A 13106-nucleotide genomic window follows, 5' to 3' on the forward strand; every position below is an offset into this window, starting at 1 on the left:
TTAAAAAAAAACATATCTTCTTTTATCCATTCATCTGTTGATTGACACTTAGTTTGCTTCCATGTCTTGGTAATTGTAAATAATGATGCTATTAATATTGGGGTGCAGGTATCTTTTTGAATTAGTGTTTTTGGTATATATATATATGAGTGGAATTGCTGGTCCATATGGTAGTTCTATTCTTAGTTTTTTGAGAAACCTCCATACTGTTTTCAACAGTCGCTCTACCAATTTATGTTCCCACCAATAGTGTTCAGGATGACGGTTCTTATGTTAAGTATGCTTATCATAAATAATAACAATAATAGAGAGTAGAAGGCAACTTTGTGATCGGGTTTGTATGTTTATGGTATAGATTGTGGTGATGATTTTTGTCTTATCTCCAAGCTTATCAAATTGTATATATTAAATATGTACAGTTTTTTGCATGTCAGTTATATACCTCAATAAAGTGGCTTTAAAAGTTAAATACCAAGGTTTTATTTTCATTCTTAAACAGCCTAAAATAAAGATGTAAGAAACACTGACAAAGGCACTAAAGAAGAGTGGTGCAAATCCCACTGAAATACTGAAGGGAACTGGTGCCCCTTTGACGCTGTAACCCACAGTCAGTAGAGGATGCTGTTGCTCCTCTTTCAAAGACAGTTTTCCAGGGCTATGACCCTTTACCAAGGGCATGAAGGGAAAATGAAAGTAAGTTGCAGAGATGGGGATTGCCTGGTGGAAATGATTCACCCAATTTGACTTCCTGCTGGGTAAAGCAGCAAGGACTGAAAAGGCCATGAAAATGCAAGGGAAATTATAAGCAGATGGAGGCTTTGCTGCCAAAAACTATCCTGAGAGTAATGCTCAAAGGTGATTTCAAAAATCAGGAGACTGTATAATTGAAGCATGTGTATACTGGTATTTCCTTCAATATACGATTAGTCAGCCTAAGAGTTGACCATTCCTGGATTTCTGGAAACTTGACCTTAATTAACAAAGTTGCTCTGATGTAATATATGGGTTCAGGCAATTTTGATTTATTTCATTGTTTTTTGAGTTCTTGGCAAGGTCAAATGTGTACAATATGGTTTGCAGTATTTTCCCTATTCCCCAGATTGTAGATTTCTTTCATTTATTCATGGAGATATATTTTGGAGTACGATTGCAAAAAAAAAAATAGAAGTCACCAACACAGACGTTGGAATAGGGCTGAAAGACCTTCAAAGTTGCACAATCATTTGGTCATAAAAAGTGTGGGAGCAGGTAACTACTCGTTGGGACTGAATACCAGTTGAACTCTTCTCTGGTTTGCAGTGTGAATCCTGACAAGTTGTTTTGCCTCGCTGATACTCAATCTCTTTATTTGTAAATTAATTGCCATAGTAGCTTGGATATAGTAACCCTTCAATATGTGTTAGTGTTATTTATAAATTATTTCCATTGTCATGTTTGATTTTCACAATAGTTATGAGGTGGGTGAACAAAGTATTCTTGTCCCCACTTTAGAAGTGGAAAAAATAGGGGCTTGGAGAGTTTGAGCTGCATGCAGATATCCCCGTGACTGGGCTTCCCAGGTGGCTCTAGTGGTAAAGAACCCACTTGCTAATGCAGGTAGACATAAGAGATGCAGGTTAGATCCTTGGGTCAGGAAGATCCCCTGGAGGAGGGCACAGCAACCCACTCCAGTATTCTTGCCTGGAGAATCCTATGGACAGAGTAGCCTGGTGGGTTAAGGTACATAGGGTTGCAAAGAGTTGGACACGACTAAAACGACTTTGCATGCACACATGCATCCCCATGCCTAATAAGGAGGGATTCTGGTTCTACTCTGTCTGAAGTCAAGGGTCACACCCTTTTTTCTAATCTACATCAGTTCTTCTGGTGTAGTCAGTGGGCATGAGGCTTATCCATGGATCCCAGTGAAGTACAGCTTCCGGTTCAGTAGGACTGCAGTTGGCCTGAAGTCTTGCATTTCACACCTGCTCTGTGGTGGCCAGTGGGCCAGTAGCATCTCCTGGGAGCTGATTAGAAATAAGAATCTTGACTCCAGATCCACTGAATCTGCATTTTAACAAGAGTCCTGAAAGATTAATTTGTTAACGTTTAAGAAGTATTCATTTAGAGCAAGAGACAGCAATTTTTTTCTGTAAATGATCATATAGTAAATATTGGCTTTGTAATCTTTGGTGATTCTCTTGTATACCTTAAAAGTCTCAAAAGCTCAGGTTTTATCCACACTTTCTTCTTCCATGAGGGCAGAGTGATGTCTGATGAATTTATGTCTCACTATGGCAACCCACTCCAGTACTCTTGCCTGGAAAATCCCATGAATGGAGGAGCCTGGTGGGCTGCAGTCCATGGGGTCGCTAAAGAGTTGGACAAGACTGAGCGACTTCACTTTCACTTTTCACTTTCATGCATTGGAGAAGGAAATGGCAACCCACTCCAGTGTTCTTGCCTGGAGAATCCCAGGGATGGCGGAGCCTGTTGGGCTGCCGTCTATGGGGTCGCACAGAATCGGACACGACTGAAGCGACTTAGCAGCAGCAGCAGCAGCAACAGCAGCAGCAGCAGCAAGGTCCCATAGGCTTCCCTGGTGGCTCAGATGGTAAAGAATCTGCTTGCAATGCAAAACTGGGTTCAGTCCCTGGGTCAGGAAGATCCCCTGGAGGAGAGAACGGCAACTCACTCCAGTATTCTTACCTGGAGAGTTCTATGGACAGAGGAACCTGGTGGGCTACAGTCCATGGGGTTGCAAAGAGTTGAACAGGACTGAGTGACTAATACTTTCACTTTCAGGGACCCATGAGTAACTATTTTTCTCTGGACAAGTTCTGTAAAGGTCAGGGTTCTCAATTGTTGCCTAACAATGAGATACCTTCTAATAGAAAAACACCTCTATCTGTGGTAACTGAAATTCCAGTTAAGTGAAATGTTTGACACAGTGTATGTTTTAACCACCATTTTGTGATGCTTTTTTTGTCAGTTCTTTAAGTACACCACAAATATCCTAAAACAAGAATTTTAAATGGCAGTGTTCATAAGAACAGTGTGCAACTTTTGATTGAATGCATATGGGATCTTCCATAAGAGACGATTGGAAGTTATGGTAAGACCTAGGGATCTTCCTCTGAAGACAGCTGCTCAGGTGATTTGAATCAGGGAGGCCTCGAGAGACCTTGGTCTGAGCCAAATGAGCTGAACTTGGATTTGGCACCTCTGGTAGAAAAGCTTTTTCACTGAAGTCTCAAGAAGAATTAATAAGTGGGATTTCAAATGATGTTCTTTTGAATTCATTATATCTTGTTTTACATTGATTACATGTCAAAATTATATTTTTAGATATACAGGCTTATTAAAAATTTTAATTATGTTCTTTTATTTTGGTGACTGAATCAGTTTTCTGCATGTTTACAAAATGGCTGGATGTGTTCTCTAGAGGCCATGATAGAATTGTACCAAGGCCAAGTTACTGTTATAGCAACAGTTCTCTAACCTTCTGTTTCAGGGCCTCTTTAAGCTCTTAAAAATTGGTGAAGACTCCAAAGAGCTTTTGTTCAGCTGAGTTACATCTGCATTGATATATGTATAGGTATATGTATTCATATATATATATATGAAAACTGAGAACTTCAAAAATATTTATTAGTTTATTATAAATTAACTTTAATAAGCCAATACATGTTGATGTAAATTATATATTTTTATAAAAATTAACTATATTCTCCAAAACAAAGCACACTTATCAAGAAAAATGGCATGTGTTTTTGTCTCATAAATGTCTTTAATGTCTGCCTTAAGAGAATACACATGGATTCTCACATCAGCTTGTGCAATTAATCTTTTGTGATGTCCCACATCATGGGAAACTCCGCAGTAAACCTGTGGGACAATGAGAGTAACAGTGGCTATGAATATCTTAGTATTCTTATGAAGTTAGTTTCGTGGATTCTGAAAACCTCATGGAGACTCCGATGTTCCCTAGACAACACTTTGAGAACCACTTCTTCGAATAAAGATAAAGCCAGGACTTCAGAGGCTGGAGAATAATGTGCAAATTATTTATCTTAGCATTTTCAGACCTTCAAATTCTGATTCCGACCATCCTTTCAAATACTTATCTCTCATTTCTCTACTACCTGAAATGTTTAGTTATACCAATGGCTATTAATCTTCTTATTTATTTTTCTCCTCTTGAATCTCTGTTCTTGTCTGCTTGTGCCACTGCTTATTTTGATTCCTTTTTTCAGATCATCCTCAGTTATACTCTTTACTGTATTCTTATTATATCAAAGATAAGATTTTCACATCAAACTTTCTCTATTCAGAATAAATTGCCTTTTCCTAAACACTGGTCTTGGGTTAAATGTTGTCAATGATTTTTATTATAGCCCCTTCAGCAAAAATATGATTTCCCCTTGCTAAACTGAAAGTTCATTGAAGATGCCTTTGTATATGAAACTCAGTAAAGGTATTTTCTTTCTGAATGTGATTACTAGTGCTATTTAACAGATGAATAAAGGAAACATAGTGATTTTTTTATATTAAGATGCTGCTATATAAATTGAAAAATGAGTAAAACAAGACTGTATTATGTCACCCTGCTTATTTAACTTACACGCAGAATATATCATGCAAAACGCTGGGCTGCATGAATCGTAAACTGGAATCAAGATTGCCAGGAGCAATATCAGCAGCCTAAGATAAGCAGATGATGCCAATCTAATGGCAGAAAGTGAAGAGTCTCTTGATGAGTGTTAAAGAGGAAAGTGAAAAAGCTGACTTGAAATTCAACATTCAAAAAAATAAGATCATGGCCTTGGTCCCATCCCTTCATGGCAAATAGAAGGGGAAAGAGTGGAAGCAGTGACAGATTTATTTTCTCAAGCTCCAAAATCACTGTGGATGGTGACTGCAGCCACAAAATTAAAAGATGCTTTCTTCTTGAAAGTAAAGCTATGACAAACCTATACAGAGTATTAAAAAGCAGAGACATCACTTTGCTGAGAAAGGTCCATCTACTCAAAGCTCCATCTACTCAAAACTATGTTTTTTCCAGTAGTCTTGTATAGATGTGAGAGTTGGACCATAAAGAAGGCTGAGTGACAATGAATCAATGCTTTCAAATTGTGGTGCTGGAGAAGACTCTTTAATCCCTTGAATCTCAAGATCAAACCAGTCAATCCTAAGGGAAATCAACCTTGAATATTCATTGGAAAAACTGTTGCTGAAGCTGAAGCTTCAAAACTTTGGCCACCTGATGCAAAGAGCTGACTCACTGGAAAGACTCTGGGAAAGAATGAAGGCAAAAGGAGAAGGCGGAGACAGAGGATGAGATGGTTAGATAGCATCACTGACTCAGTTGGACATGAATTTGAACAAATTGCAGGAGATAGTGGAGGCCAGTGGAGCCTGGTATGCTGCAGTCCATGAGGTTGAAAAGAGTTGAACAGGACAGCAACTGAACAAAGCAATATAAAAAGCATTTTAAATAAGGTTTCTAAAAAATAGTCAAATCTTTTAAATAAGTTCTTTATAATGTTAGAATTACAGGGACCTCCCTGGTGGTCCAGTGGTTAAGACTGCACCTTCCAATGCAGGGGGCGAGACTGATTCCTGTTCAGAGAGCTAAGATCCCACATGCCTCTTGGTCAAAAAACCAAAATATAAAACAGAAGCAATATTATAACAAATTCAATAAAGACTTTAAAAAATGGTATATATAAAAAAACTTTAAAACTGTTAGAATTTCAAAACTTAGAATGAATAATAATATATAAATGAATTTATAATACTTACATAGAATCAAAGCTTATAATTTAGTATTTAAAGTGTTGCTTAATTCCCAAGATCATATTCATCATATGGCAAAAGGTGATGAGCTAAAAAGTGAAGCTAACTTCATCTGTAGTTTAGCAGAAATTTGGAAACTTTTTAAGTATAGGAATGATAAATAATTTTAGATATTTCATAACCTACAAAGTGTCATATGGAAATATGTTTATGTAGACAAACCATATATTTCATGGTAGTTTTCTTTTTTCAGACCATATAACCAATGAGTTTGAAGCCAATTTCATATGTTTATGTATATCTCTCCATGTGTCTGAGGAGGAAATAGAGTCTCTTTTTCTGTTCTGTAGTATCATCCATTAGGCTGTCAGTATGAAAATTACCAGTTCTAAACATACTTGAGACAAAGAAATAGTCCCTCTGTAGCTAGCAGAAAGCAAGAATGAAGTTCCTATCTTCCCTAATATTACTTTTCCTTTCTATTATATCTTATTCCCTGGTGGCTCAGATGGTAAAGAACCTGCCTGCAATGCAGGAAACCTGGGTTTGATCCCTGGGTTATGAAGATCCCCTGGAGAAAGGAATGGCAACCCACTTCAGTATTCTGGCCTGAAAAATCCCAAGAACATGGGAGCCTGTTGGGCAACAATCTCTGGAATCGCACAGTCAGACACGACTGAACGATTAACACTACTACTACTATAAAATTTTCAATTGTAAACTTTCAAACTAAAATTTATTGCAAGCAGAATATTTTAAACTGAAACATTTGAATCTCTGAGTTCTTTTCTCATGGTTAAACTGCAAGAAAAACCGGAATCTCCACTTAACTGCTCATTCAATCCAACTTTAAACTTCCTTTAAAATGTCCACACTGTAATTTTCTCTTAGAGTGCAGAAAACTCTGACTTTCAGCAGACCACGATTTAATACTCTGTTTCAAATCTCTGGCAAGTTAGTACACATTTCTGAGACTGTTTCCTCATTAGTTCAAAACAAATTTTACCTTGCAAAATTTTGATGGCTTATTCAAATGATAACAGTTATGATTTGATGTGAATTTTTGAATGCATTGTCTTATTTAAGCCATGAAACAAACCTATGTGATAACTACTGTGATTTTTCCCCCCACTTCTTACAGTAATGATAATTTTAAAGCAATTTTGTCCTTCTTAATTGAGATGTAATTTATATAAAATAAAATCCACACATTTTAAATGTTCAGTCAAATGGAATTTGATAAATTTTTACATCCAGTAACCAACTCTCCAATCAAGGTAAGCAATATGTAAGAACCTTGATTTTAATTAATTTGCTTAAGATTACATAGTTAACTTTTGAGCTGGGATTTGAACCAAGGCAGTCTAGTTTTTCAGAGTCCTCACTCTTGACCTTGATGTTCATCCTCAGCTACTTTTCAATTTAATAGTGGAATGTAGAGACAGGAGTGCTTAAAATTATGCACATCACAACATATATGTTATTTTATTTACATGATTTATATGTATTAAATACAGGCTGCATCAATGTATTTATATGTATTAAATACATCATTAATTGGCTATTAATTTACCCATTTCAAAAACCAGATTTGCTGAATTAAATAGTTTTATTTTTCTTATGTAAATACAACCCAAATAGCTTTTATCAGATTATCCAGTGATGGGAGAGAGATTGCCTGGTATAATCTCTTTCAACTATATTATTAATGTTTCAAGCTTGAGACTCTAGTGTTTGTTTTCTTAAACTCCAAGTCCACATAAGCTGATGATGGGCAATGATAAGTACTTTTTGGAAACTCATGACTCATATAGTTTTATAGAACATGACAATTGATCCTTCACAGGTGACAGAAAGGAATTTAGCTAATGCAGAAATGTGTTTCTCTGCATCATGTATAAAGCTTCTCATTGACTTTTTTTTTTTGTTCCATATAGGGTTTAAAAGATCATTTTACAAGTTTCATCATTTATTTATTTATACTTTAAAACTAAGTGTCTTTACTTTGAACAATTTTATTTAGGGTGGGACTGTTTCTGGGAAGTATTTGTTAAATGTAAAGTATCCAACTACATGAGTAATAAGCATGACTGCATAACCCAAGAAACTGAAGATAACAACATAATGGCACTTTGGATTTGAGTTATGTTATCCTTCTGAGGTGCTGAAAGCACTTTGTGGATAAATACTGAATTTTTAAACTTTAAGATTGACTGTAAATCAAAACAAACATATTATCTTGCTTTGAGAAATATTTTGTACTTGCTCCAAATCATCTCTCTGTACGATGGGTTTGAAGGTGGTCAGGCTTAAAGAGAAGAGGCAAGGAAGAGGCTGACCTTGGTACAAGTAATCATTACAGGTACTCTGAATACCCCCACCCCCAAGATTGCAGAAATATAGTGAAAATAAAAGTTTAAGGGGGAGAGAATAGGCTCCCACACTAGACAATCTCTATACAATTTGACATCAGTTTATTTTTGAATACATATGTGATTCACTCTTTTATTCATTTACCAATGTTTATTGACTATGCCAAAGCCTTTGACTGTGTGAATCACAATAAACTGTGGGAAATTCTTCAAGAGATGGGAATACCAGACCACCTGACCTGCCTCTTGAGAAACCTATATGCAGGTCAGGAAGCAACAGTTAGAACTGGACTTGGAAAAACAGACTGGTTCCAAATAGGAAAAGGAGTACGTCAAGGCTGTATATTGTCACCCTGCTTATTTAACTTATATGCAGTGTACATCATGAGAAACACTGGGCTGGAAGAAGCACAAGCTGGAATCAAGATTTCTGGGAGAAATACCAATAACCTCAGATATGTAGATGACACCACCCTTATGGCAGAAAATGAAGAGGAACTAAAAAGCCTCTTGATGAAAGTGAAAGAGGAGAGTGAAAAAGTTGGCTTAAAGCTCAACATTCAGAAAACTAAGATCATGGTATCTGGTCCCATCACTTCATGGCAAATAGATGGGGAAACAGTGGAAACAGTGTCAGACTTTATTTTTGGGGGCTCCAAAATCACTGCAGATGGTGATTGCAACCATAAAATTAAAAGACGTTTACTCCTTGGAAGGAAAGTTATGACCAACCTAGATAGCATGTTGAAAAGCAGAGACATTACTTTGCCAAAAAAGGTCTGTCTAGACAAGGCTATGGTTTTTCCAGTGGTCATGTATGGATGTGAGAGTTGGACTGTGAAGAAAGCTGAGCGCCGAAGAATTGATGCTTTTGAACTGTGATGTTGGAGAAGACTCTTGAGAGTCCCTTGGACTGCAAGGAGATCCAACCAGTCCATACTAAAGGAGATCGGTCCTGGGTGTTCATTGGAAGAACTGATGCTGAAGCTGAAACTCCAATACTTTGGCTACCTCATGCAAAGAATTGACTTATTGGAAAAGACCCTGATGCTGGGAGTGATTGGGGACAGGAGCAGAAGTGGGCGACGGAGGATGAGATGGCTGGATGGCATTGCTGAGTCTATGGACATGAGTTTGGGTGAACTCCGGGAGTTGGTAATGAAAAGGCAGGCCTGGTGTGCTGCGGTTCATGGGGTTGCAAAGAGTTGGACATGACTGAGTGACTGAACTGAAATGAACTGAATGTTTATTATTCTTTGTTGAGCAAAATGTGATTAATATATTATTAATATATTATATAATATAATATATATAATATTATATATATATATATAATAATAATATATTATTAATTATTAATATATATATACATATTACCAAATAGTACCTGACTTCTAAATTTTACATTTTGGTAGTAGAGATATACAAGTCAGTATAATGTTAGACAGAATTTAGTAAGCACTGAAGGACAAGTTAAAACTATATAACAGGAAGATGGGGTTTTCCTGGTGGCTCAGCTGGTAAAAAAAAATCTACCTGCAATGCAGGAGACCTGGGTTTGATCCCTGGGTCAGGAAGATTACCTGGAGAAGGGAATGGCTACCCACTCTAGTATTCTTGCCTGGAAAATTCCATAGACAGAGGCTACTGCATGGCGTCTCAAAGATTAAGTGACTAATACACACACACACACACACACAACAGGAAGATGTAGAGGCAAGCAAACTCATGAGATCTTGCTGGAGCATAAATGAAATTTTCATTAAAAAAGTAGTACTTAAATAGTGACATGGATAACAGGTAGGATTTCTAAAGCAAACGTTTAAAGAGAAAATGACTAAATGTAACTTGGAAAATGGCAAGTAGCGGTGATTTTGGGGATACATTAATGGAGCACTAAAGAGTTTGGTTTGAGTGAACCATAAGCAATAGGAATCATAAAACAAGAAATATCTTGGGATAAAAATTTGACATTCAACTATAGCAAAAAGCCAAGGAAAAATTCTAGCTGAAAACTAGTATCATGAGAACCCTGCTTAACAGTGGTGAAGGGAGGAGATTGGGCAGAGGAATAGGTGGAAGTGAAATTCAGGTGCAACAAATTCTTTGCCAACTTGGCAGGGAGCTCTGAGGTAGGTATTGCCCTCAGAGTTGTCCCAGGTTGTATTGAAATGGCCAGGCATTTACAACTGGCTCAATCTCCAAGTGCGTGCAGCGCTGGACAAAGCAGGGAAATGTGGAGGTGAATGTTCCCCTGCAACTGGGGCAGACCCTGAGGGAGCTGTTGGTGAAAGTCATTCTTCTGGTGATGCTTCCTGTCGCAGGGTGACCAGGCCTCTTTCTAGAAGATGTGGGAAATACATCTACCTGTCTATCAGTAAATGGTCTAAATAGTTCAAAAAAAAAAAAAAAAGAATAGATTGTCAGACGGATGAAGGGCCAAAAGATTATTACAGGCAGCTTACAAGAGACCTCTTAAATATAAGTACACAGAAAGTTTAAAAAGAAATACAGTCACTATGGAGAATAATATGGTGAGTCCTTAAAAAACTAGGAATGAAGTGACCATATGACCTAGTAATCCCACTATTGGACATATACCCTGAGAAAACCATAATTCTAAAAGACATATGTACCCCAGTGTTCATTGCAGGACTATTAACAATAGCCAGGACAAGGAAGCAAACTTGATGTCCATTGACAGATAAATGGATAAAGAAGATGTGGTGCATATATACAATGGAATATTACCTGGCCATAAAAGAGACTACTTTGAGTCATTTGTAGTGATGTGGATGAATCTAGAGCTTGTCATACAGAGTGAAGTTAGTTAGAAAGAGAAAAACAAATATAGTATATTAATGCATATATATGGAATCTAGAAAAATGTGCTGATGGACATATTTGCAGGAAAGTAATGGAGATACAAAGGAGAAAAGGAAAGATAAACCCATTTGAATGCAGAGTTCCAAAGAATAGCAAGGAGAGATAAGAAAGCCTTCCTCAGTGATCTATGCAAAGAAATAGAGGAAAACTATAGAATGGGAAAGACTAGAGATCTCTTCAACAAAATTAGAGATTATCAAGGGAAAATCTCATGCAAAGATGCGCTCAATAAAGGACAGAAATGGTATGGACCTAACAGAAGCAGAAGATATTAAGAAGAGGTGGCAAGAATACACAGAAGAACTGTACAAAATAGATCTTCATGACCCAGATAATCATGATGGTGTGATCACTCACCTAGAGCCAGACATCCTGGAATGTGAAGTCAAGTGGGCCTTAGGAAGCATCACTACAAACAAAGCTAATGGAGGTGATGGGATTCCAGTTGAGCTACTTCAAATCCTGAAAGATGACGCTATGAAGGTGCTGCACTCAATATGCCAGTAAATTTGGAAAACTCAGCAGTGGCCACAGGACTGGAAAATATCAGTTTTCATTCCAATCCCAAAGAAAGGCAATGCCAGAGAATACTCAAATTACCAAACAATTGCACTCATCTCACATGCTGGTAAAGTAATGCTTAAAATTCTCCAAACCAGTTTTTTAAGGAATCTCCACACTGTTCTCCATAGTGGCTGTACTAGTTTGCATTCCCACCAACAGTGTAAGAGGGTTCCCTTTTCTCCACACCCTCTCCAGCATTTATTGCTTGTAGACTTTTGGATTGCAGCCGTTCTGCCTTATGATCCAGCAATCCCACTGCTGGGCATACACACTGAGGAAACCAGAAGTGAAAGAGACACGTGTACCCCAGTGTTCATCGCAACACTGTTTATAATAGCCAGGACATGGAAGCAACCTAGATGTCCATCAGCAGATGAATGGATAAGAAAGCTGTGGTACATAAACACAATGGACTATTACTCAGCCATTCAAAAGAATACATTTGAATCAGTTCTAATGAGGTGGATGAAACTGGAGCCTATTATACAGAGTGAAGTAAGCCAGAAAGAAAAACACCAATACAGTATACTAACACATATATATGGAATTTAGAAAGATGGTAACAATAACCCTGTATACGAGACAGCAAAAGAGACACTGATGTATAGAACAGTCTTATGGACTCTGTGGGAGAGGGAGAGGGTGGGAAGATTTGGGAGAATGACATTGAAACATGTATAATATCATGTATGAAACGAGTCACCAGTCCAGGTTCGATGCATGATACTGGATGCTTGGGGCTGGTGCAATGGGACGACCCAGAGGGAGGGTATGGGGAGGGAGGAGGGAGGAGGGTTCAGCATGGGGAACACGTGTACCTGTGGCGGATTCATTTTGATATTCGGCAAAACCAATGCAATATTGTAAAGTTTAAAAATAAAATAAAATTTAAAAATGAATAAATAAAAAATAAAACCAGCTTGAACATCTGGAAGCTGTAAAGTAATTAGCCTCCAATTAAAATAAATAAATTTTTTAAAAATTTAGAAAAAAAATTCTCCAAACCAGTCCTCACTTTGGCAGCACATATACTAAAATTGAAATGATACAGAGAAGATTAGTATGGCCCCTGCGCAAGGATGACATGCAAATTCATGAAGCGTTCCATATTTTTAAAACCTTGAATAGCCAAAACAATCTTTAGAAAGAATAGAACTGGAGGAATCAACCTGCCTGACTTCAGGTTCTACTACAAAGCCACAGTCATCAAGACAGTATGATACTGGCACAAAGACAGAAATATAGATCAATGGAACAAAATAGAAAGCCCAGAGATAAATCCATGCACCTATGGACATCTTATCTTTGACAAAGGAGGCAAGAATATACGATGGAGAAAAGACAATCTCTTTAACAAATGGTGCTGAGAAAACTGGTCAACCACTTGTAAAAGAATGAAACTAGAACACTTTCTAACACCATACACAAAAATAAACTCAAAATGGATTAAAGATCTAAACATAAGACCAGAAACTATAAAACTCCTAGAGGAGAACATAGGCAAAA

General features: G+C 37.3%; 1 non-coding gene across 1 annotated transcript; it reads left to right on the top strand.

Annotated features, from left to right (window-relative positions):
• Positions 1–12607: 12607 nt before the first annotated feature.
• On the top strand, positions 12608–12714 carry LOC139183397 (U6 spliceosomal RNA). The gene has a single exon (XR_011566985.1). It is a non-coding gene; the product is annotated as a U6 spliceosomal RNA (small nuclear RNA).
• Positions 12715–13106: the final 392 nt, after the last annotated feature.

This window comes from Bos indicus, chromosome 5 (assembly GCF_029378745.1).
Source record: "Bos indicus isolate NIAB-ARS_2022 breed Sahiwal x Tharparkar chromosome 5, NIAB-ARS_B.indTharparkar_mat_pri_1.0, whole genome shotgun sequence".
NCBI lineage: Eukaryota > Metazoa > Chordata > Mammalia > Artiodactyla > Bovidae > Bos > Bos indicus.